Source organism: Arachis stenosperma, chromosome 2 (assembly GCF_014773155.1).
Source record: "Arachis stenosperma cultivar V10309 chromosome 2, arast.V10309.gnm1.PFL2, whole genome shotgun sequence".
Classification (NCBI taxonomy): Eukaryota; Viridiplantae; Streptophyta; class Magnoliopsida; order Fabales; family Fabaceae; genus Arachis; species Arachis stenosperma.
In genome coordinates, this window is record NC_080378.1 from 37779070 (window position 1) to 37804320 (window position 25251).

A 25251-nucleotide genomic window follows, 5' to 3' on the forward strand; every position below is an offset into this window, starting at 1 on the left:
CTATGCCAAGTTCTTAAAGGAGCTTATAACCAAAAAGAGGAACTAGGAGGAAAAAGAAACCATAGTGTTGACTGAGGAATGCAGTGCCATCATACAGATGAAGTTGCCTCAAAAGCTGAAAGACCCAGGGAGTTTTCAAATACCCTGCATCATAGGGGACATCACTATTGAGAAAGCTTTGTGTGATTTGGGAGCTAGCATAAATCTTATGTCCCTAACCATGATGAGAAGGATGAAGATTGAGGAAGCCAAGCCAACAAGAATGGCACTCCAATTGGCTGACAGAACATTTAAGTTTCCACATGGGGTGGTGGAAGACTTGCTAGTGAAAGTAGGAGAATTCATCTTCCTTGCTGATTTCGTTGTGTTGGACATGGAAGAAGAGGCCAACACGTCAATTATCCTAGAAAGACCATTTTCAGCTACTGCTGGAGCCATCATTGATATGCAAAATGCACTACAAGAAAATTGAATATTTGTAACAAAAAATTTGTATCAAATTTAAAATTGTTACAAAAAAATTGTATTTTGTAATAATAATTAGTGATTGTTACAAAAGGATAATGTTTTGTAACAACATTACAAGTTGTTACAAAACATGATAATATTTTGTAACAACCTGTTTTATTTTGTTACAAATTATGTTAGTTTTTGTAACGAGATGGTGTTTTGTTACAAAATATTGTAATATTTTGTAACAAAAAAAAATAAGTTGCAAAAATTCAAAATATTTTGTAACAAAATATTTTTTTGTTTCAAAAACTCCAATTGTTTTGTAACAAAACAACTTTCTGTTTCAAAAACTCCAGTTATTTTGTAACAAAAAAATAATTTGTCACAAAATTCAATATTTTTTGTAACAAGTTAATTATTTGTCCCAAAATATAAGTATATTTTATAACAATTTTTTTTCAAAGTGTTAAACACTTTAAGAGTAAAAAAAATTGTGTATATATTTTTTTAAAATAATTTTATTTTATTTCAAAAATTAAATTTTTTTATATAGTGTGTAAGACATAAAAATTTTAGAAGATCTTATTAAGAGCTAATTTAGATTTATTTATCATTAAGTATTTTAATCTCTGAAATTATTCTATTAAAGATAATTAAACAAATTCTGATTAATTGAGTTTAAAATAATTTAAGATTTTATCTGATTTTATAATTATTAAATTATTTTTTATATTTAAATTATAAAATTTAACAAATGTAAAATAATAAGAATTTTATATGATTTGGTTTAAATATTTTAGATTTTAGAATTTAATATTTTAATTTTTATAAACAAAGAAAATTAATTATATTATCTCTAATACTTTAATTAAAATATTTTATTAAAATTAATTTGTAGATTTATGATTAAATAATATTTTTTTAAGATAAAGAAAGTTAATTGTATTACCATGTATTTTTAATTAGAGTAATTTATTGAGAATCAATAAGTATTTTTATATCACAAATAATATTTTAAAGTTTAGATATTATGTTAATTTTTCAAATATTAATACTTTATACTCTAATTTTATTAAAAATATTTTACTCAAATTAAATCCAAAATTTCTAATTCTATACACAAACCCTAACCCTTTTACCCCACCGTCTTACTGCCATTCACCACCGCCATCCCTTCCCAAAAACCCAATACTCAGTTGCTTTTGAAAACAAACGAAAAGAAAGAAAGAAAGAAAGAAAGAAAGAAAGAGAGGGAGCGAAGAGGAGAAAGGGGAAAGGGACACGTCGTCGCTGCTGCCACCGTCGAGGGAGAGAGAGCACGTCACGAGCCAGAGACGCCGCCAGGGAGAAGAGGAGCCGTTGTGCTCCGCCGATGACCAGCCGCCGTCGAACTTCGGAGAGAAAAAGACAGTGCGCGAAGATGAGAGAGAGGGGAAGCCGATCCTGTCACCGCCGCCGCAGCTAGTCGCCGTCAACATTACGAGAGCTTGTCGCCGTCACTGGCGAGAGTCGTCGCCGCTGCTGTTGCTGAAGCCACTGTCTTCATTAGTTACTCAGTCTTGCCTCTGTTTTTGGTCCTCCTTGTGTGCCGAAGTTGCTGCTGCCGTGATGGGTGGTCGTGGGGTTGCTTGTGCTTAAACAAAGCTATTACTGCTGCTGCTCCCTGTCGTTTGTTCCTTTCAGGTTTTAGTAAGTTGTCCTTGTTCCAAAACCCTTATTGTTACCGTTCTGTTTTCATGGTTGATTAAGAATGCTGAGATGTTAATATGTTAGGGTTATGTCAATACCACTGCAAATTGTTCACTGGCATTGCCGTTGCTGATCCGATTTAAGGCTATTGCTGCTGCTGCGGGTTAGAACGAAGTTGAAGTCATGCTTAATTTTGTGGTTTTCGACTAACTGAGGTAGGGGATTTGTTTTAAAAATAAATGTTTTAAGTTATGAATGCCAATAAAATTAAATGAGTAACTGTAAATGGTTTATGATTGCTTTGTGTGAATAATTGTTAGTATTGAGTTGAATCATAGCTGTAATTGGTGATTGGTTTAATGATTTAATGTAATGATTATTGATGATGTTGTGTATTTTGATGATGTTGTGTATTTTGAAGTTATACTTGCTGCTAGTACTTGTTGATGTTGATTTTGTGTATGGAATGTTGCTATGGCTGCTGGAAATTGATTTTATGAATCAGAACTTGAGATATGTTGTTATAGATGAGATGTTGAAGAATGGATGCTGTGATAATATGGTTACGTTGAACCTATGATATGAAATTGTGATATATTGAATTAAGAGTTCTTGGGCAACTTTGGTTAGTCAAAAGAAAGTTAGAAATATGGTTTTAGATGAATCCTAGGCTTGAATATAGGAATTGGTATGTGAGGTTGTTGGAAATACTTTGTGCAGAATTTCTGCAGAAAACTACATAATTGGCAGTAGAACGAATGACTTTTTGGGAGTAGTACAGACCTAATTTTTAGATGAAACTATTTTTTTGTAAAACTTTAGTTTGTCTTGAATATTCCATAAAAATTTCTGGAAATTTGGCCAAGTGGTTTGGAAGATATGATTTTTGAAAGTTTAGTAGTTGCTGCAGATTTTTCTGGTTTTCTGGTTCTGCAGCACCAACTTCCAAACGCTATAACTTTTAATTTAAATAGAATTTTGAGTTGATTTCAAAAATATTTTAAAGATCTATCAATCTATTTTAAGTGAGTACAAGTTTCATGTTCATATCTGTTTTGTAGACTTAGATAAGTCACTTGGAAGGTCGGTTGTTTGCTGAAAACTCTGAACTAGTTTATGAAAACAGGGCTCCACTTCCAATTGATAATTAATTAATCAAATGAAGTGATATGAACCTGAATCCTGACAATGTAAACTTCATTTTTAATTGATCTAATGTTGAGTACTATTGTTGTGTGCTTGTTAATACCACCAATACTTACTGATTTTAATTGTTCATTGCTTAGTCATGGTGATTCTCTTAATTATTGAATGCCAGTGATATTTTTTCTTATAAATGATAATGAGTAATGGTTTGGGGTTTGGCTCAAAGCCTGAAACTTAATTGAACTAATTGTATTTGCCCACCTATCTACAGTGGCTGAAGATGATGCTTTCTTGGTCAAGCAAATTGGCCAGAGTTTCTGGTATTCTAAAATAGAGGTATATTCCTCTTCTTATATTCATGAATGGTCAGTTTTGTTCCTTGTTAACATACATGCATCATCTATGTATGGAAGACTAAACATAGATCGAATCCATTTTCTTATCAAGGCAAGAAGGGAGGAACAAATCCAAGCTGCTCATGACGAAGCCATGTTTGGTGCTTCAGCACTTTCATCTCCTATCAGTACTGACAGTGAGCCTGAAAGGGAGAATGAGAAAGAAGTTGATAAAAAAGCTGTTGTTACAAGCCTCTTAAGTGAAACGGTAAGTGGTTTCACTGCAGACTTATGTGGATAAGCATGATGAGTCATTTAAGTAATCCTTGTATTTGTGTGTGCATTTGTTGTTGAATAATTTCTCACATTAAGTTATTATTGCTGCTCTATACTTGCTGTTGGTTGCTGCTGATTTTTCCCCCTCATTGCTTGCTTGTTGAATGATTGTTAAATTCAATGAGAAAGGAAATGCTGCTGAGTTATTGTTGTTTTGTGTTGGAGTAGATGATGGTTGCTGAACTAAGATTAGTTTTATTGATAAATCTGTTGCTGAAATCGTTTAGTTTGGCTTGATTGATTTTCTATTGAATTAATGGATAAACTGTTGTGCCCCTGCTGCTTGCAAGTGTAATGGTTATTGACTTCAATAAGTAGAATGCTGCCTGAATCCATTACCTTTGTTCATTTTACTGTTTTGGGTGCTGTATGATGGGCCATTGATTGCTGTTCTGCTGGCTGCTCTACTTCTTGGTGGTTGGATTGGTTTTAATTGTTTCCTCATGTTTTCTTGATGGAATTGGCTTATTTACTTCCTTCCTATGAATTCATTATGATTTTTTGTGTTTTTAACTGTCAAAGAATTCATATGGAATTTGAATTGATTGATTGAAATTGTGAAATAGGCAAATTTACTGCTGAAATGCTGCCAAAATTTACCTTAAGCTGTTTTCAATATTCATCTTTGATTCTATTAATTGATTGAGTTGGTATTTAATTGCTTTTGGTTTTCAACTGTTGCTAAGCTCAATTGATTGATTATCCGGTTAAGTGCTTCACTGTTTTGGTTGTTGGAAGCTGGAAGCTTGGGTTTTGTTATTCACTATTTGGTTGTTGTCCTATTTGGTTGCTCAATTAAACTGCATTATGTTGTTTGAGTAAACAAGTTCTATTTGATGAATTTCTGTGTCAAAATAGACCCTTGTTTGCTACATGATTTCTGATTGCCTCAAGATATTTCTTTTGACTATGCACCTAACTTTTTGTTTCGGATTTTCTTATTTATAGGAGTGCTGAAATGGTGACCACATGCTACTTTGAGGGCTCAAGAATATTTTGATTCATAGAGACACTAATCTATGTTAGAACTTTTAACTTTTGGTTGAACCTGTGCAAGATATATAACTTGTAGAACTAATCAATGTACTCACTAATGTTATTTTCTTTTAAAACAATTTTAGCTAAATGAGGCATGATTGAATTATGTATGTTTTACATATTATATAAATGTAGATTTGCTTAATAAAATAGTTAATATATTAGTTAATTAAAAATAATGTTACAAAATAATTATTTTACTTTTGTAATTAAAGAAAAAAAATGTTACAAAATCAAGTTATATTTTGTAACAAAATTTTTTGATAGGAAAAAATAGATTGTCACGAAAAATACCTTGAAAATCAAAATTTGTTACCACTTTTATAACGGCTTCTGGTTTTTTGTATCAGAAAAAATTGTTACAAAACATCATATTGAATTGTAACAGTTCCATTTTTCATTACAAAAACTTTTTGTAACGGGACTTACTGCAACGGCCCCTTTTTTTGTTACAAAAAACTTTTGTTTCAAAATTTCGACATTTTGTAACAATTTTTTTTGTTACAAATACGCCTTTTTCTTGTAGTGAAGGGGAACTAATCTCAAGATTACATGAAGAGAAAATGGTCTTCAACGTCTTTAAAGCAATGAGTTACCCCAAGGAACCCATAGGAGAATGTATGCTGGTAGACACCATGGAACAGATAGTTTAAGAAGTCATGAGAGAAGAACAATGTGGAGAAAGCATTGAGCTGGTGCAAGCACCAGATGAAAAACTACCACAAGCAACCATGAGGAACTCAATCATGCCAACTTTCACATACAACAAAGATGCAGAGTCACCAAAACTAGAGCTGAAATCCTTACCACCCAGCTTGAAGTATGCATATCTGGGTGCCAACAACACTCACCCAGTGATCATAAATTCAAGTCTGAGTAAGGAACAAGAAGAGGAACTTATCCAAGTGCTTAGACAACACAAGGATGCCATAGGCTGGACACTTGTAGATTTAAAGGGGATCAGTCCTTCAATGTGCATGCATAAAATCTTACTTGAAGAGGATGCCAAACTCTCAAGACAGCAATGAAAGAGGTTGAACCCAACTATAAATGAAGTGGTTCAGAAAGAAGTGTTGAAATTGTGGCAAGCAGGGGTGATCTACCCCATCTCAGACAGCCCTTGGGTAAGCCCGGTGCAAGTAGTTCCTAAGAAGGGAAGGATCACTGTTGTGGCAAATGAGAAGAATGAATTGATACCCACAAGGACGGTAACCGGATGGCGTATGTGCATTGACTACCGGAAACTTAATGAAGCCATCCGGAAGGATCACTTTCCCTTGCCCTTCATGGACCAGATGCTTGAAAGATTGGCAGGACATAAGTATTATTATTTCCTGGATGGATACTCGGGCTACAACCAAATTATTGTAGACCCCAAGGATCAGGAAAAAACTTCATTTACTTGTCCATATGGTGTATTTGCTTATAGGAGAATGCCCTTTGGATTGTGCAATGCACCTGCAACATTCCAAAGGTGCATGCTCTCCATTTTTCAGATATGATTGAGAAGTTCATAGAAGTATTTATGGACAACTTCTCTGTGTTTGGGGACTCATATTCTGATTGCCTATACCATCTTTCTCTTGTGATAAAAAGGTGTCAAGAAGCCAACCTTGTTTTAAACTGGGAGAAGTGCCATTTTATGGTGACTGAATAGGTGGTTCTTGGTCACAAGATTTCAAAAGATGGCATAGAAGTAGACAGAGCAAAAGTGGGAGTAATTGAAAAATTACCTCCACCTTGCAATGTCAAAGCAATCAGAAGCTTTTTGGGACATGCTGGGTTCTATAGGAGGTTTATTAAAGATTTTTCAAAGATTGCAAAACCCCTTAGCAACCTACTTGTCTCAAATACTCCTTTTGTTTTTTATAGAAAATGCATGGTAGCCTTTGATGAACTCAAAAAGAAACTCTCCTCTGCACTTATCATAGCACCACCAAGCTGGGATCTTCCCTTTGAACTAATGTGTGATGCATCTGATTTTGCTGTTGGTGCTGTCCTAGGACAGAGGAAAGACAAGCTAGTACATGTTATTTACTATGCTAGCAAAGTCCTTAATGAGAATCAAAGGAACCATACAACCACGAAGAAAGAACTTTTAGCCATAGTTTTTGCTTTTGATAAGTTTAGATCATATCTCATTGGCTCAAAAGTAATTGTGTTCACTGATCATGCAGCACACAAATACTTGATTACCAAACAAGAATCTAAGCCCAGACTAATAAAGTTGATCTTGCTGCTCCAAGAATTTGATATTGAGATTAAGGATAGGAGCAGAGCAGAGAACAAGGTAGCTGACCACCTCTCAAGGATCCCACAAGAAGAAGAAGAAATGCAGCAAGTTGCAGTAAATGAAAGCTTTCCTGATGTACAATTGATGATGATTCAAGTAGCCCCTTGGTTCACAGACATAGCCAACTTCAAGGCTATTGAGGAGCTACCAACTAACATCAATAAGCACATGAAGAGGAAACTAATCAAGGATGCCAAACACTACATCTAGGATGACCCCTATTTGTTCAAAAAGTGTACTGATGGTGTCCTAAGAAGCTGTATATCCCATGAAGAAGGGCAGGAAGTATTATAGCAGTGCCATGGATCAGCATATGGAGGTCACTTCAGTGGAGAAAAGACAGCAGCAAAAGTGCTCCAATCTGGATTTTACTGGCCAACAGTGTTTAAGGATGCCAAGGAAATGGTGTCAAGGTGTGATGAATGTCAAAGAGCTGGTAATCCAACCAAGAGGAATAATATGCCACAGCAATACATACTAGAGCTGGAACTATTTGACGTATGGGGGATAGATTTCATGGAACCCTTCCCAACCTCCTACTCAAATAGCTACATATTAGTGGTTGTTGATTATGTTTCAAGGTGGGTAGAGGCCATAGCTACCGCAACAAATGACAACAAGGTTGTGATAAGCTTCTTGAGAAGGAACATCTTCAGCAGATTTGGAGTTCCCAGAGCTCTCATTAGTGATGGAGGGTCACACTTCTACAACAAACAACTGGAAGCATTCCTTCTCAGATATGGAGTAAAGCACAAAGTGGCAACTCCATACCACCCACAGACCAACGGGCAAGCTGAAATCTCCAACAGAGAGATGAAACGAATCCTTGAAAAACTATTGGAAGCTTAGTAAAGGACTGGTCTAAGAAGCTAGACGATGCTCTATGGGCCTACAGGACAGCCTTCAAGACCCCCATTGGGATGTCACCATACCAACTAGTATTTGGCAAGGCTTGTCACTTGCCAGTTGAACTGGAGCACAGAGCTTTCTGGGCTCTAAAACTACTGAATTTTGATGAGCAAGCTGCTGGAGAAAAGATACTGATGCAACTCAATGAACTAGAAGAGTTTAGAAATCAAGCATATGAGAATGCAAAAATCTACAAAGAGAACACAAAAAGGTGACATGACCAAAAGATAGCAAGAAAGGAGTTCACTGAAGGACAGAAGGTGTTACTCTACAACTCAAGACTCAAGTTCTTCCCTGGAAAACTTAAGTCTCGATGGTTAGGACCTTTCACCATACTCAAAGTGTTTCCCTATGGTCATGTGGAGCTCATGGAAGACAAGACCCAGAGAACTTTTTCTGTCAATGGCCATAGACTCAAACACTACTTGGGAGGCTCCTTCGAAGAGCAGAGAGTGAGCTACAAGCTCAGCTAAAGATGAAGGAATGTCAAGCTAATGACAATAAAGAAGCGCTAGTTGGGAGGCACCCTAACACTTTATCCTTTTGATTTAATTGCTTTCTTAGAAGTAGTTTAAATTCTGTGATTTAGATAGTTTAATTTTCAGTAATTAGGATTAGTTTACAATTGTAGAATAGGAAGTTTGATATTAGCTTTGATAACTAGATTTTCTTTACACTCTCTCATTTCTTTCTGTTGGGGAGTTGCAACTTGATGAATGCATAACTAATGATGAGTGAATGGGCTGAGAACTAGCTAAAGTGCTAAGTTTGGTGTGGCCTCTCACCCATTTAATCTAGGCTTACAAATAATTAACAGTTGATTCTGAAGAGTAAGCCCAGAGATTAAGTTTGGTGTGGCCACCACCAATGATGACTGGTGCACGAAATTGCAATAACACTTTTGCAATCCCGCACAACTAACCAGCAAGTGCACTGGGTCGTCCAAGTAATACCTTGCGTGAGCAAGGGTCGATCCCACGGAGATTGTCGGCTTGAAGCAAGCTATGGTTATCTTGTAGATCTTAGTCAGGATATCAGAAATTATCAGGATTGATTGTAAAAAGCAAAAGAACATGAATTGGTTACTTGTTTTTCAGTAATGGAGAATAGGTTGAGGCTTTGGAGATGCTCCATCTTCTGAATCTCTGCTTTCCTACTGTCTTCTTCATCAAACACGCAAGGCTCCTTCCATGGCAAGCTGTATGTAGGGTTTCACCGTTGTCAGTGGCTACCTCCCATCCTCTCAGTGAAAATGTTCCTATGCTCTGTCACAGCATGGGTAATCAGCTGTCGGTTCTCGGTCAGGCCGGAATAGAATCCATTGATTCTTTTGCGTCTGTCACTAACGCCCTGCCTGCTAGGAGTTTGAAGCACGTCACAGTCATTCAGTCATTGAATCCTACTCAGAATACCACAGACAAGGTTTAGACCTTCCGGATTCTCTTGAATGCCGCCATCAGTTCTAGCTTATACCACGAAGATTCTGGTTAAGGAATCCAAGAGATATCTACTCAATCTAAGGTAGAACGGAGGTGGTTGTCAGGCACACGTTCATAGTTGTGAATATGATGAGTGTCATGGATCATCACATTCATCCGGGTTAAGAACAAGTGATATCTTAGAATGGAAGCAAGCATGATTGAATAAGAAACAGTAGTAATTGCATTAATCCATCAAGACACAGCAGAGCTCCTCACCCCCAACCATGGGGTTTAGAGACTCATGCCGTGGAAAATACACAAAGAAACGTGTAAAGTGTCATGAGGTCCAGATACAATGTCAAAAGATCCTATTAATAGTAGACTAGTATCCTAAGGTTTACAGAAATGAGTAAATGACAGAAAAATCCACTTCCGGGCCCACTTGGTGTGTGCTAGGGCTGAGCATTGAAGCATTTTCGTGTAGAGACCTTTTCTGGAGTTAAACGCCAGCTTTCATGCCAGTTTGGGCGTTTAACTCCAAGTTTTATGCCAGTTCCAGCGTTAAACGCTGGAATTTCTGAGGCTGATTTGCCACGCCGGTTTGTGCCATCAAATCTTAGGTAAAGTATGGACTATCATATATTGCTGGAATGCCCAGGATGTCTACTTTCCAATGCCGTTGAGAGCGCGCCAATTGGGCTTCTGTAGCTCCAGAAAATCCACTTCGAGTGCAGGGAGGTCAGAATCCAACAGCATCTACAGTCCTTTTCAATCTCTGAATCAGATTTTTGCTCAGAACCTTCAATTTCAGTCAGAAAATACCTGAAATCACAGAAAAACACACAAACTCATAGTAAAGTCCAGAAAAGTGAATTTTAACTAAAAACTAATAAAAATATACTAAAAACTAACTAAATCATACTAAAAACATACTAAAAACAATGCCAAAAAGCGTATAAATTATCCGCTCATCAATGACATAGCAGCCCAAATCACCCAATTTGAAAGCACTTAATGCTTTGGGTAAGAACATGAACGTGATTTAATGAGTTCAGAGGATTTGGAATCAAAATAAAATGAAAAGATTGATGTTATTCCGCTCTTATGAACACATTAAATACACAATGATGAAACCAATTTATTAAGATGCCAAAGAATTAAGTTTGGTGTCCCAAGGGACACCCATCAGTTGCAATCCAATTTATTCTTGATGAGAAGGAATGTGAAGGGGTTCTTTTGTCATTACTAATGGGTTCAGTTTCAATTTCAGGAGAGAAGATGGGGCCCACATGGTAAACAACTCACAAAATAAGAAAGTCAAAGTGTACTTGGACTTTGGAACTCAACACACGCAGAAGACACTGTGAGAAAAGAGTCGGCGCCTCTTCCCACGCTAGGCGCCACTTCCCAAAGTGGAAAAACATTTAATCCCTTTTATTTCCCACCTTCGAACCACATCATTCACCCATTATAAAAGCCTCACTCCCCATCTCCTCTCCCACTTTAACAATCCCTACACCACTCACATTCGCTTCTCTTTTCATCTTCTACTATCCCCTACTTTCTTCTTTTTTTTCTTGATTGGGACAATCAAGTCCTAAGTTTGGTGTTGGAGTAAAACCTTGTTTTGTCTTCTCTTTCTTTCAAGCCCAATTTTTTACTCTTCCAACCTAATGGCACCACCAAAAAGCTCAACCTTAAAGAAAAGAAAAACCAAGGAACCAACCTCTGGATCTTCAAGCTCTTTTAATGACTACAAGTTCCTCTCTGCATTCAACCAAAATCAATTTTATGGTTGGGTGAGTGAGAGGAAAATCATTCCAGAAGTTGGATTTCAACTAGGCAGGAATAAGCACATTGAGATCGAACAGAAGGGTTGGTCACTTCTATGTAACCCACCAAGGAAAGTAGTGGAGAGCTTGGTGAGGGAGTTCTATGCCAATGCAGTACCACAAACAATATGGCTACATTAGCTATATAAGGGGGAAGTCCATTGACTACAACCGCTCTATCATAGAAAGAATGCTAATGGTGAAGAGGACAAGCTCCACTCAGAGCTATGAAGAGAGAATGAAGCAGAAAGACCCTGGGTTTGAGGAGATTTTGAGTGAAATCTGTGTGATGAATGTGCATTAGATAAATGACAAGGATGGGATACCCAACCAATTGAGGAGAAGAGATTTGAGCCCCCAAGCTAGAGGGTGGCTAGAATTTGTGAGGAGGTCCCTAATCCCCACATCCAACACTTCAGAGGTGACCAAGGAGAGAACTGTGCTCATCTACAGCATCATGAGAGGAGAAAACATCAACGTGGGGGAGATGATCACCAACAACATCAACAAAGTGCTGAAACAGCACCAGTGACAACACAAGGTTGGCATTCCCCAGCATTATACAGAGGCTGTGTGATGAGGCTGGAGAAGATCATTGGTGAGGTGCTTGTGAAGCAAGACAAGTTCATAACTGCCAAAAAGATGGCCAAAGTGGTCGCTATCCACCCACTCAACAGGGCTAGAGAACGAAAAGCTCATGCTCATGAACTACAATAACAGCAAGAAGAGGGAGAGGCAGAAGAGCAACCTCACTTTCTAGCACTTCAACCACCACCACACTACCAATATCAGCAATTTCCAGAAGGATTCAATTGGGAGCAATTGCAAGGAGATGTACACCAAATGAAGGGAGACCTACACCACTTGAGGGAAGATGTCAACCAATTCAAGGAGGCTCAGCAACAACAATGGAGCCAAGTCAACCAAAATATTCAACAACTCCAAGAGAATTATGAGCATATGAGGAAGGAGTAGCAAGAACAATTTGACTGGGAAGAGGTGCGAACCGCACTGAACAAAATAGGAGAGCAAGGCAAGTGGCAACAGAGGAACTTGGCCAAATTCAGACATCTCTATGATGCCAGGACCATATCCAGGAGGCAGTATGACATTAACACACAAGCAAAGCTAAATTACTTGTGTAATGTTGTAGCCGATCTAAACCCAGAATACCCAACCTTCATGCAAGGGATGGAAGAGCTAAGTGCAAGACAAGAGGAAATCCTAGCCAAACATAAGGAAGATGAGAGGAATTACATGAGGAGGCTAGGATTTTGGAAGCCCAAGGATACCAAAGCTCAATAAGGTTCCTCCAAGCCAGATGAAGGTGGCTCATCCCCTCCCAAAAAGATGAAGCTGCACAAATTGTTAAGTCCCATGGTTGACAATTTCCAATTCCTGAATTTTGTTTAAGCTTTTGCTTTATTTACTTCTTGAATAATCATGCTAGGATAGTTTATGTTTGATGCTTAGTTTCAATTCTTGTTTGAAGTCATTATGAGTCTTTTTTTACAAGAAAGAAAATGCCATGTATTTCAAGTCTTCATTACAACTTAAATAAAAGTAGAGCTTGTCTCCATAAGAGTTACTGTGAGTTGTGCAAAAATAATAAGAGAGACTAAAGCCAAGAAGGATCATCAAACAAACTAAGAAACAAGAAACTAAGTGTAGAACCTTGGATGAACTAAAAAGAAATTGAGTCATGGGGAGCAACTAGTCCTAGAAGGTATAATATGGGAAGACTAAGGGGTGTTCCTTGAATATCCATAGAACTAAGAGGTAGTAAGCAATAAAGACCCAAGGCTCTGAGCATCAACTACTGAGAAAAAAAAGGAAACATTAAAAAGCTCAAAAAGAATTAAGGATCTTAGTAGATGCTTGTGGTGAAGATGTATCAAGAAGAGACCTGGGCAAGTAAATTCTTAGGGGTGTTTCAACACCCAGTACCCTAAAACCAACTAGTTTGGGAGTGCTAATTGAAAGCCTAATTAAAGGGTTGTCTTGAGACAAAACACTTAGAGTCGTGGTCAAGAAAGTAAAATAACCTTTACTACTTCAAGGTGACAATCAATAGAAAGGACCCCTATAGCCTATACCTGAGGGAACCCTCAAGGATCCAAGAGCTTTCCATGACAATTAAAACATTCATACATGTGTTAGGCACTTAGTTTTACTCTTAGTTGTATTGCAATCATTCGAAGCCAAGGCCTCAAGATATAAAGGTTTACTCACATTGATTTGCTTGGGACAAGCAAAGCTTAAGTTTGGTGTTGTGATGACTTGCATCATCTACCCTTTTTTCTTGCATAAAGAAGGCCATAAAAGAGCACAATTCTCATTTGATCAGTACAATTCATGCATTATTTGATGAATATTATGGTACACTACTTTGAGATGAGTTGTGCTGAATTTCAGGTGAAAAAGGCATCAAAAATGGGAAAAAGACAAATAAGAAGATGGGCGTGTGAAATTGGCGTGCCACTTGGGAGCAAACGCCACAAAAATGCACTGGCGTGGCACGCCAGTACTAAATTCCAGAAGGGAGATCCAAGCATGCATGTGGGCGTGGCACGCCAGGGATTGGGCGTGGCACGCTAGTACAAAATTCCAGAAAGCAAAATGGAGGACACAAAAGGGGCGTGACACGCCAGGTTGGGCGTGGCACGCCTGACCCATCAACTACTATGGGCGTGCCACTTGAGCAAAGGGGCGTGGCACGCCAACCCACCATCTCAAGAGGAACCTCCACTATGGCATGCCACTTGGTGTCGAAGGCATGGCACGCCAGCTCCAAAAAGTCACTTTGGCGTGCCACTTGAAGATCCAGGCGTGGCACGCTAAGCTTGAAGAGTGCATAAATACATGGGCGTGCCACTTGAGCAGAATGGCGTGGCACTCTGGTACAATGATTCAGAGAAGGGGCTGAAGGCAATTGAAGACTGGGCGTGCCACTTGAAGTCGAAGGCATGGCACGCCAACCTATCAACCTCACTAGGCGTGCCAATTGAGCAACCAGACGTGGCACGCCAATGCACAAGATAACATGAGCAAGGACTGGGCGTGCCACTTGGTGTCAAAGGCGTGGCACGCCAATCCGAGCATGTCACTATGGCGTGTGATGAGCGGATAATTTATACGCTTTTTGGCATTATTTTTAGTATGTTTTTAGTATGTTTTAGTTAGTTTTTAGTATATTTTTATTAGTTTTTAGTTAAAATTCACTTTTCTAGACTTTACTATGAGTTTGTGTGTTTTTCTGTGATTTCAGGTATTTTCTGGCTGAAATTGAGGGACCTGAGCAAAAATCTGATTCAGAGGCTGAAAAGGACTGCAGATGCTGTTGCATTCTGACCTCCCTGCACTCGAAGTGGATTTTCTAGAGCTAAATAAGCCCCATTGGCACGCTCTCAACTGCGTTGGAAAGTAGACATCCTGGGCTTTCCAGCAATGTATAATAGTCCATACTTTTCCCGAGATTTGATGGCCCAAACTGGCGTTCCAAATCAGCTCAAAACTGGCCGGCGTTAAACGCCGGAACTGGCACAAGAATGGGAGTTAAACGCCCAAACTGGCACAAAAGCTGGCGTTTAACTCCAAGAGAAGTCTCTACACATGAAAGCTTCAATGCTCGGCCCAAGCACACACCAAGTGGGCCCGGAAGTGGATTTTTATGTCATTTACTCATTTCTGTAAACCCTAGGCTACTAGTTCTCTACAAATAGGACCTTTTTCTATTGTATTTTTAATCTTTTGATCACTTTAGATCTTAGGATCATCTTTGGACGTCTAGTTCTTAGATCATTGGGAGGCTGGCCATTCGGCCATGCCTGAACCTTGTTCTTATGTATTTTCAACAGTGGAGTTTCTACACACCATAGATTAAAGTGTGGAGCTCTGCTGTACCTCGAGTATTAATGCAATTTCTATTGTTCTTCTATTCAATTCAGCTTATCCTTGTTCTAAGATATTCATTCGCACCCAAGAACATGATGAATGTGATGATTATGTGACGCTCATCATCATTCTCACTTATGAACGCGTGCCTGACAACCACTCCCGTTCTACAAGCAAACAACGCTTGAATGTTTATCTCTTGGATTCCTTAATCAGAATCTTCGTGGTATAAGCTAGAACTGATGGTGGCATTCAAGAGAATCCGAAAGGTCTAAACCTTGTCTATGGTATTCTGAGTAGGATTCAAGGATTGATTGACTGTGACGAGCTTCAAACTCCTGAAGGCTAGGCGGTAGTGACAGACGCAAAAGAATCACTGGATTCTATTCCAACCTGATTGAGAACCGACAGATGATTAGCCGTGCTGTGACAGAGCGCGTTGAATATTTTCACTGAGAGGACGGGACTGTTGCCACTGACAACGGTGATGCCCAACATACAGCTTGCCATGGAAAGGAATAAGAAGGATTGTATGAAGACAGTAGGAAAGCAGAGAGACAGAAGGGACAAAGCATCTCTATACGCTTATCTGAAATTCTCACCAATGAATTACATAAGTATCTCTATCTTTATGCTTTATTAATATATCATTCATAACCATTTGAATCTGCCTGACTGAGATTTACAAGGTGACCATAGCTTGCTTCATACCAATAATCTCCGTGGGATCGACCCTTACTCGCGTAAGGTTTATTACTTGGACGACCCAGTGCACTTGCTGGTTAGTTGTGCGAGGTTGTGATAAAGAGTTGAGATTTCAAATTGAGCGTACCATGTTGATGGCGCCATTGATGATCACAATTTTGTGCACCAAGTTTTTGGCGCCGTTGCCGGGGATTGTTGAGTTTGGACAACTGACGGTTCATCTTGTTGCTTAGATTAGGTATTTTTTCAGAGTTTTTAAGAATGAATTCTAGTGTTTCAAGGTGATGTTCTTATCATCACCAAATCTGATTGATTCTCATCAATTTAGCTCTTGAATGCAATGTCCTGCTGAAGCTTGGCTAGCCATGTCTAATTCCTTTAGACTGAAGCTTTAGACTAACATTGCATGATTCCTGGAATTCTCATTAAGAATTTTGATATCTTTATTTTCTTTTCCACTTAATTTTCGAAAAATCCAAAAAAATTACAAAATCATAAAAACCAAAAATATTGTATGTCTCTTGTTGAGTCTAGTGTCTCATGTTAAGTTTGGTGTCAATTGCATGTTTCTTTTCTTCTTGCATTTTTCGAATTCATTCATGTGTCTTCATTGATCTTCAAGTTGTTCTTGATGATTTTCTTGTTCTGATCTTTAAATTCTCTTGTCTTGAGTGTTTTGTTGTTTCTCATATGCATTCTCATTTTGTTAGTGTCAATAGTATACAAACTTCTAAGTTTGGTGTCTTGCATGCATTGTTATTTTATTTTAGTTGCCTTTTGATTATTCCTCATCATTAAAAATCCAAAAAAAATTTTAATTTGTGTCTTTTCAAGTCAATAATACAGAGAATTGAAGATTCAGAACATACAGCAGAGGAATTACACAGAAAAAGCTGGACGTTCAAAACACCCAGTGAAGAAGGAAAACTGGTGTTTAAACGCCAACAAGGGTGCCTGGTTGGGCGTTTAACGCCCAAAAGGGTAGTGTTTTGGGCGTTAAACGCCAGAATGTATACCATTCTGGGCGTTTAACGCCAGGATGGCACAAGAGGGAAGATTATGTTTTTAACTCAAATTTTTTTTCAAGTTTTCAAATTTTTTCAAAATCAAATCTTTTTCAAATCATATCTTTTCAATCATATATTTTCAAAATCAATTTCTTTCCATTTACAAAAATACTTGCTACCAATTAATGATTTGATTCAACATCTCAGAATATGTTGCCTTTTCTGTTGAGAAAGGTTTAATGTCTGAATCATATCTTTCTTGTTAGCCAAGTCATTAGTTTTCAAAATCAAATCTTTTTTTTTTAAATTGTTTTTCAAATCATATCTTCTCAATTATATCTTTTTAAAACTATATCTTTTCAATCATATCTCTTTAATCACATCTTTTTCAAAATAGTTTTCAATTATATCTTTTTGATTTATAATTTCAAAATCTTTTTCAAAAATCACTTGATTTCTTTTCCACTCTTAGTTTTTGAAAATCAATTAGTTTTTTTCAACATGTTTTTAAAATCTTTTACTTAATTTTCGAAAATTTCTTCCCCTCTTCTCACATCCTTCTATTTATGGACTAACACTCCTCCTCAATTCACAGTTCGAACTCTGTCTTTGATAAGTTCAAATTCTTCTACCTCCTCCTACTATTTTTCTTTTCCGCTGACACCTCAAGGAATCTCTATACTGTGACATAGAGAATTCCATATTTTCTTGTTTTCTTCTCTTTCATATGAGTAGGAGCAAAGACAAAAGCATTCTTGTTGAGGCTGACCCTGAACCTGAAAGGACCTTGAAGCGAAAGCTAAGAGAAGCTAAAGCACAACTCTCTATAGAGGATCTAACAGAAATCTTCAAAGAAGAAGAACCCATGGCAGCCGAAAACAACAACAATACTAACAATGCAAGGAAGGTGTTGGGTGACTTTACTGGACCTACTCACGACTTCTATGGGAGAAGCATCTCTATCCCTGCCATTGGAGCAAACAATTTTGAGCTTAAGCCTCAACTAGTTTCTCTGATGCAACAGAATTGCAAGTTCCATGGACTTCCATTGGAAGATCTTCATCAGTTTTTAGATGAATTCTTGCAAATCTTTGACACTGTCAAGACTAATGGGTTGACCCTGAAGTCTACAGACTTATGCTATTCCCTTTTGCTGTAAGAGACATAGCTAGGATATGGTTGGATTCACAACCTAAAGAAAGCCTGAACTCTTGGGAAAAGCTAGTCAATGCCTTCTTGGCAAAGTTTTTCACCTCAAAAATTGAGTAAGCTTAGAGTGGAAGTCCAAACCTTCAGACAAAAGGAAGGTGAATCCCTCTATGAAGCTTGGGAAAGATACAAATAATTGATCAGAAAGTGTCCCTCTGACATGCTTTCTGAATGGAGCATCATAGGTATCTTCTATGATGGTCTGTCTGAACTATCCAAAATGTCACTGGACAGCTCTGCTTGAGGATCTCTTCATCTGAAGAAGACGCCTGCAGAAGCTCAAGAACTCATTGAAATGGTTGCAAATAACTAATTCATGTACACTTCTGAAAGAAATCCTGTGAACAATGGGACAAATCAGAAGAAAGGAGTTCTTGAGATTGATACTCTAAATGCCATATTGGCTCAGAACAAAATATTGACTCAACAAGTCAATATGATTTCTCAAAGTCTGTCTGGAATGCAAGCTGCACCAGGTAGTACTAAGGACGCTTCATCTGAATAAGAAGCTTATGATCCTGAGAACCCTTCAATGGAAGAGGTGAATTACATGGGAGAACCCTATGGAAACACCTATAATTCTTCATGGAGAAATCATCCAAATCTCCCATGGAAGGATCAACAGAGACCTCAACAAGGTTTCAACATCAATAATGGTGGAAGAAACAGGTTTAGCAATGGCAAGCCTTTTCCATCATCTTCTCAGCAATAGACAGAGAATTCTAAGCAGAGCCACTCTGACTTAGCAACCATGGTCTCTGATCTAATCAAAACCACTCAAAGTTTCATGACTGAAACAAGGTCCTCCATTAGAAACTTGGAGGCACAAGTGGGACAGCTGAGCAAGAAAATTACTGAACTCCCTCCTAGTACTCTTCCAAGCAATACAGAAGAGAATCCAAAAGGAGAATGCAAGGCCATTAACATAACCCACATGGCCGAACTTGGAGAGGAGGAAGAGGCAGAGATCGCCACTGAGGAAGACCTCAATGGACGTCCACTAGCCTCCAATGAGTTTCCTAATGAGGAACAATGGGAATCTGAGGCTCAAAATGAGACCATAGAGATTCCATTGGATTTACTTCTGCCATTCATGAGCTCTGATGAGTATTCTTCCTCTGAAGAGGATAAGTACATCACTAAAGAGCAAGTTGCTAAATACCTTGGAGCAATCATGAAGCTAAATGACAAGTTATTTGGTAATGAGACTTGGGAGGATGAACCCCCTTTGCTCACCAAAGAACTGGATGACTTGACTAGACAGAGATTACCTCAAAAGAGACAGGTACCTGGGAAGTTTTCAATACCTTGTACCATAGGCACCATAACCTTTAAGAAGGCTCTGTGTGACTTAGGGTCAAGTATAAACCTCATGCCTCTCTCTATAATGGAGAAGCTAGGGATCTTTGAGGTACAAGCTGCAAGAATCTCACTAGAGATGGCAGACAATTTAAGAAAACAAGCTTATGGGCTTGTAGAGGATGTTCTGGTAAAGATTGAAGACCCTTACATCCCTGCTGATTTCATAGTCCTAGAAACTGGGAAGTGCATGGATGAATCCATCATCCTTGGCAAACCCTTCCTAGCCACAGCAAAGGCTGTGATTGACGTGCACAGAGGAGAATTGATCATTCAAGTGAATGAAGAATCCTTTGTGTTTAAGGCTCAAGGATATCCCTCTGTCACCATGGAGAGGAAGCATGAAGAGCTTCTCTCAAAACAGAGTCAAACAGAGTCCCCACAGTCAAACTCTAAGTTTGGTGTTGGGAGGCCACAACCAAATTCTAAGTTTGGTGTTGAATCCCCACATTCAAACTCTAAGTTTGGTGTTGGGAGGTTCCAACATTGCTCTGAGTATCTGTGAGGCTCTATGAGAGCCCACTGTCAAGCTACTGACATTAAAGAAGCGCTTGTAGGGAGGCAACCCAATGTTATATTTATCTATTTTCCTTTGTTATTTTATGTTTTCTATAGGTTGATGATCATGAGAAGTCACAAAATCAGTTGAAAAAGCAAAAACAGAATGAAAAACAGAAAGAAAAATAGTACACCCTGGAGGAAGATCTCGCTGGCGTTTAAACGCCAGTAAGGATAGCACATGGGCGTTTAACGTCCAGTCTGGCACCATTCTGGGCGTTTAATGCCAGAAAGGGGCACCAGACTGGCGTTAAACGCCAGGAAAGGGCAAGAAGCTGGCGTTAAACGCCAGAAATGGGCACCAGCCCGGCGTTTAACGCCAGAATTGGCATAAAGAGCATTTTTGCTCGCCACTTGGTGCAGAGATGAATTTTCCTTGACACCTCAGGATCTGTGGACCCCACAGGATCCCCACCTACCCCACCACCCTCTCTCTTCTTCTTCACCCATTCACCAATCACCTCAACCACTCTTCCCCAAAAACCCTTCACCTATCAAATCCCATCTTTCTCTTCACCACTCACATCCATCCTTCATAAAACCCCACCTACCTCACCATGCAAATTCAAACCACTTTCCCTCCCAAACCCACCCATTCATAACCGAACCCTACCCCTCTCTCCACCCCTATATAAACCCATCTTCACTCCTTCATTTTCACACAACCTAAACACTACTTCTCCCCCTTTGGCCGAACCACAAAGCCATCTCCATCTCCTCTATTTCTTCTTCTTCTACTCTCTTCTTTCTTCTTTTGCTCGAGGACGAGCAAACCTTTTAAGTTTGGTGTGGTAAAAGCATTACTTTTTGTTTTTCCTTAACCATTTATGGCATCCAAGGCCGGAGAAACCTCTAGAAAGAGGAAAGGGAAGGAAAAAGCTTCCACCTCCGAGTCATGGGAGATGGAGAGATTCATCTCAAGGGTGCATCAAGACCACTTCTATGAAGTTGTGGCCATGAAGAAGGTGATCCCCGAGGTCCCTTTCAAACTCAAAAAGAGTGAATATCCGGAGATCCGACATGAGATCCGAAAAAGAGGTTGGGAAGTTCTTACCAACCCCATTCAACAAGTCAGAATCTTAATGGTTCAAGAGTTCTATGCCAATGCATGGATCACCAAGAGCCATGATCAAAGTGTGAACCTGAACCCAAAGAATTGGCTTACAATGGTTCGGGGGAAATGCTTATATTTTAGTCCGGAAAATGTAAGGTTGGCATTTAACTTACCCATGATGCAAGGAGATGAACACCCTTACACTAGAAGGGTCAAATTTGATCAAAGGTTGGACCAAGTCCTCATAGACATTTGTGAAGAGGGTGCTCAATGGAAGAGAGATTCAAGAGGGAAGCCGGTTCAACTAAGAAGGCATGACCTCAAGCCCGTGGCTAGGGGATGGTTGGAGTTTATCCAATGCTCAATCATTCCCACTAGCAACCGGTCCGAAGTTACTATATACCGGGCCATCATGATTCATAGCATCATGATTGGAGAGAAAGTAGAAGTTCATGAGGTTATAGCCCAAGAACTTTATAAGGTGGCGGACAAGTCCTCTACCTTGGCAAGGTTAGCCTTTCCTCATCTCATTTGTCACCTCTGTTATTCAGTTGGAATTGACATAGAGGGAGACACCATCATTGATGAGGACAAGCCCATCACTAAGAAAAGGATGGAGCAAACAAGAGATCCCACTCATCATGAAATCCCTGAGATACCTCAAGGGATGCACTTTCCTCCACAAAACTATTGGGAGCAAATCAACACCTCCCTAGGAGAATTGAGTTCCAACATGGGACAACTAAGGGTGGAGCACCAAGAACATTCCATCCTCCTCCATGAAATTAGAGAAGATCAAAGAATCATGAGAGAGGAACAACAAAGGCAAGGAAGAGACATTGAGGAGCTCAAGCACTCCATAAGATCTTCAAGAGGAAGAACAAGTCGCCATCACTAAGGTGGACCCGTTCTTTAATTTCCTTGTTCTTTATTTTCCTGTTTTTCAAATTTTAATGCTTATGTTTATCTATGTTTGTGTCTTATGATCATTAGTGTCTTAGTGTCTATGCCTTAAAGTTATGAATGTCCTATGAATCCATCACCTTTCTTGAATGAAAAATGTTCTTAATTGAAAAAGAGAAGAATTGCATGAATTTTGAATTTTATAACAGATTAATTATTTTGATGTGGTGGCAATACTTTTGTTTTCTGAATGTATGCTTAAACAGTGCATATGACTTTTGAATTTGTTGTTCATGAATGGTTGGCTCTTGAAAGAATGATGAAAAAGGAGACATGTTACTGAGGATCTAAAAAATCATAAAAATGATTCTTGAAGCAAGAAAAAGCAAAAAAAAAAAAAAAGAAAGAAATAAAGTTGTGATCCAAGGCAAAAAGAGTGTGCTTAAGAACCCTGGACACCTCTAATTGGGGACTCTAGCAAAGCTGAGTCACAATCTGAAAAGGTTCACCCAATTATGTGTCTGTGGCATGTATGTATCCAGTGGTAATACTGGAAGACAGAGTGCTTTGGGCCACGGCCAAGACTCATAAAGTAGCTGTGTTCAAGAATCATCATACTTAACTAGGAGAATAAATAACACTATCTGGATTCTGAGTTCCTATAGAAGCCAATCATCCTGAATTTCAAAGGATAGAGTGAGATGCCAAAACTGTTCAGAGGCAAAAAGCTAAAAGCCCCGCTCATCTAATTAATACTGATCTTCATAGATGTTTTTGGAATTCATTGCATATTCTCTTCTTTTATCTTATTTGATTTTCAGTTTCTTGGGGACAAGCAACAATTTAAGTTTGGTGTTGTGATTAGCGGATAATTTATACGCTTTTTGGCATTGTTTTTAGTATGTTTTTAGTATGTTTTAGTTAGTTTTTAGTATATTTTTATTGGTTTTTAGTTAAAATTCACTTTCTTGGACTTTACTATGAGTTTGTGTGTTTTTCTATGCTTTCAGGTATTTTCTGACTGAAATTGAGGGACTTGAGCAAAAATCTGATTCAGAGGCTAAAAAGGACGGCAGATGCTATTGGATTCTGACCTCCCTGCACTTGAAGTGGATTTTCTGGAGCTACAGAAGCCTAATCGGCGCGCTCTCAACTTCGTTGGAAAGTAGACATCTTGGGCTTTCCAGCAATGTATACTTGTTCATACTTTGCCCGAGATTTGATGGCCCAAACTGGCGTTCCAAATCCGCTAAAAATTGGCCGGCGTTAAACGCCGGAACTGGCACAAGAATGGGAGTTAAACGCCCAAATTGGCACAAAAGCTAGCGTTTAACTCCAAGAGAAGTCTCTACACATGAAAGCTTCAATGCTCAGCCCAAGCACACACCAAGTGGGCCCGGAAGTGGATTTTCATGTCATTTACTCATTTCTGTAAACCCTAGGCTACTAGTTCTCTACAAATAGGACCTTTTTCTATTGTATTTTTAATCTTTTGATCACTTTAGATCTTAAGATCATCTTTGGACGTCTAGTTCTTAGATCATTGGGAGGCTGACCATTCGGCCATGCCTGAACCTTGTTCTTACGTATTTTCAACGGTGGAGTTTCTACACACCATAGATTAAGGTGTGAAGCTCTGCTGTACCCCGAGTATTAATGCAATTACTATTGTTCTTCTATTCAATTCAGCTTATCCTTGTTCTAAGATATTCATTCGCACCCAAGAACATGATGAATGTGATGAGTATGTGATGCTCATCATCATTCTCACTTATGAACGCGTGCCTGACAACCACTCCCGTTCTACAAGCAAACAAGGCTTGAATGTTTATCTCTTGGATTCCTTAATCGGAATGTTCGTGGTATAAGCTAGAACTGATGGCGGCATTCAAGAGAATCCGGAAGGTCTAAACCTTGTCTGTGGTATTCTGAGTAGGATTCAAGGATTGATTGACTGTGACGAGCTTCAAACTCCTGAAGGCTGGGCGTTAGTGACAGACGCAAAAGAATCACTGGATTCTATTCCAACCTGATTGAGAACCGACAGATGATTAGCCGTGATGTGACAGAGCGCGTTGAACATTTTCACTGAGAGGACGGGACTGTAGCCACTGACAATGGTGATGCCCAACATACAGCTTGCCATGGAAAGGAGTAAGAAGGATTGGATGAAGACAGTAGGAAAGCAGAGAGACGGAAGGGACAAAGCATCTCTATACGCTTATCTGAAATTCTCACCAATGAATTACATAAGTATCTCTATCTTTATGCTTTATTCATATATCATTCATAACCATTTGAATCTGCCTGATTGAGATTTACAAGGTGACCATAGCTTGCTTCATACCAACAATCTCCGTGGGATCGACCCTTACTCGCGTAAGGTTTATTACTTGGACGACCCAGTGCACTTGCTGGTTAGTTGTGCGAGGTTGTGATAAAGAGTTGAGATTTCAAATTGAGCGTACCGTGTTGATGGCGCCATTGATGATCACAATTTCGTGCACCAGCGTGCCACTTGAAGGACGAGGCGTGGCACGCAAACTACTGGAACAAGACAAGATCATAGGCGTGGCATGCCAACCTTTAGGCGTGGCACGCTGGTATAAGTTTCCAAAGAGGATGGAAAAGGCTAATTACATGGGGCGTGCCACTTGGTATCGAAGGCGTGACACGCCATTCACTATTCTTCACTTAGGCGTGCCACTTGAGCAATCAGGCGTGGCATGCCAGTGTCATTCAGAGGGCAAAGAAGCATTGGGACGTGCCACTTGAGTTCGTGGCATAGCACGCCAAACAGAGGAACCATTTACTCACAAAGGGGCGTGGCACGCCAGACCCTGGGCGTGCCATGCTAGTGCAACTTTCCAGAGGAGCTTAGCCAAGCACACAACAAGGGCGTGGCATGCCAGACCCTGGGCGTGCCACACTAGTTCAAGTTTCCAGAGGCAAAGGAAAGTGAAAAAAGCAAAGGGCGTGCCACTTGAGCTTGAAGGCATGGCACGCCAACACAAGACTTCCACTATGGCGTGCCACTTGAGTTCGAAGGCGTTGCACGCCAAGGTTGATAGAGAGACGAGTGTGCCACTTGAAGGATTGAGTGTGGCACG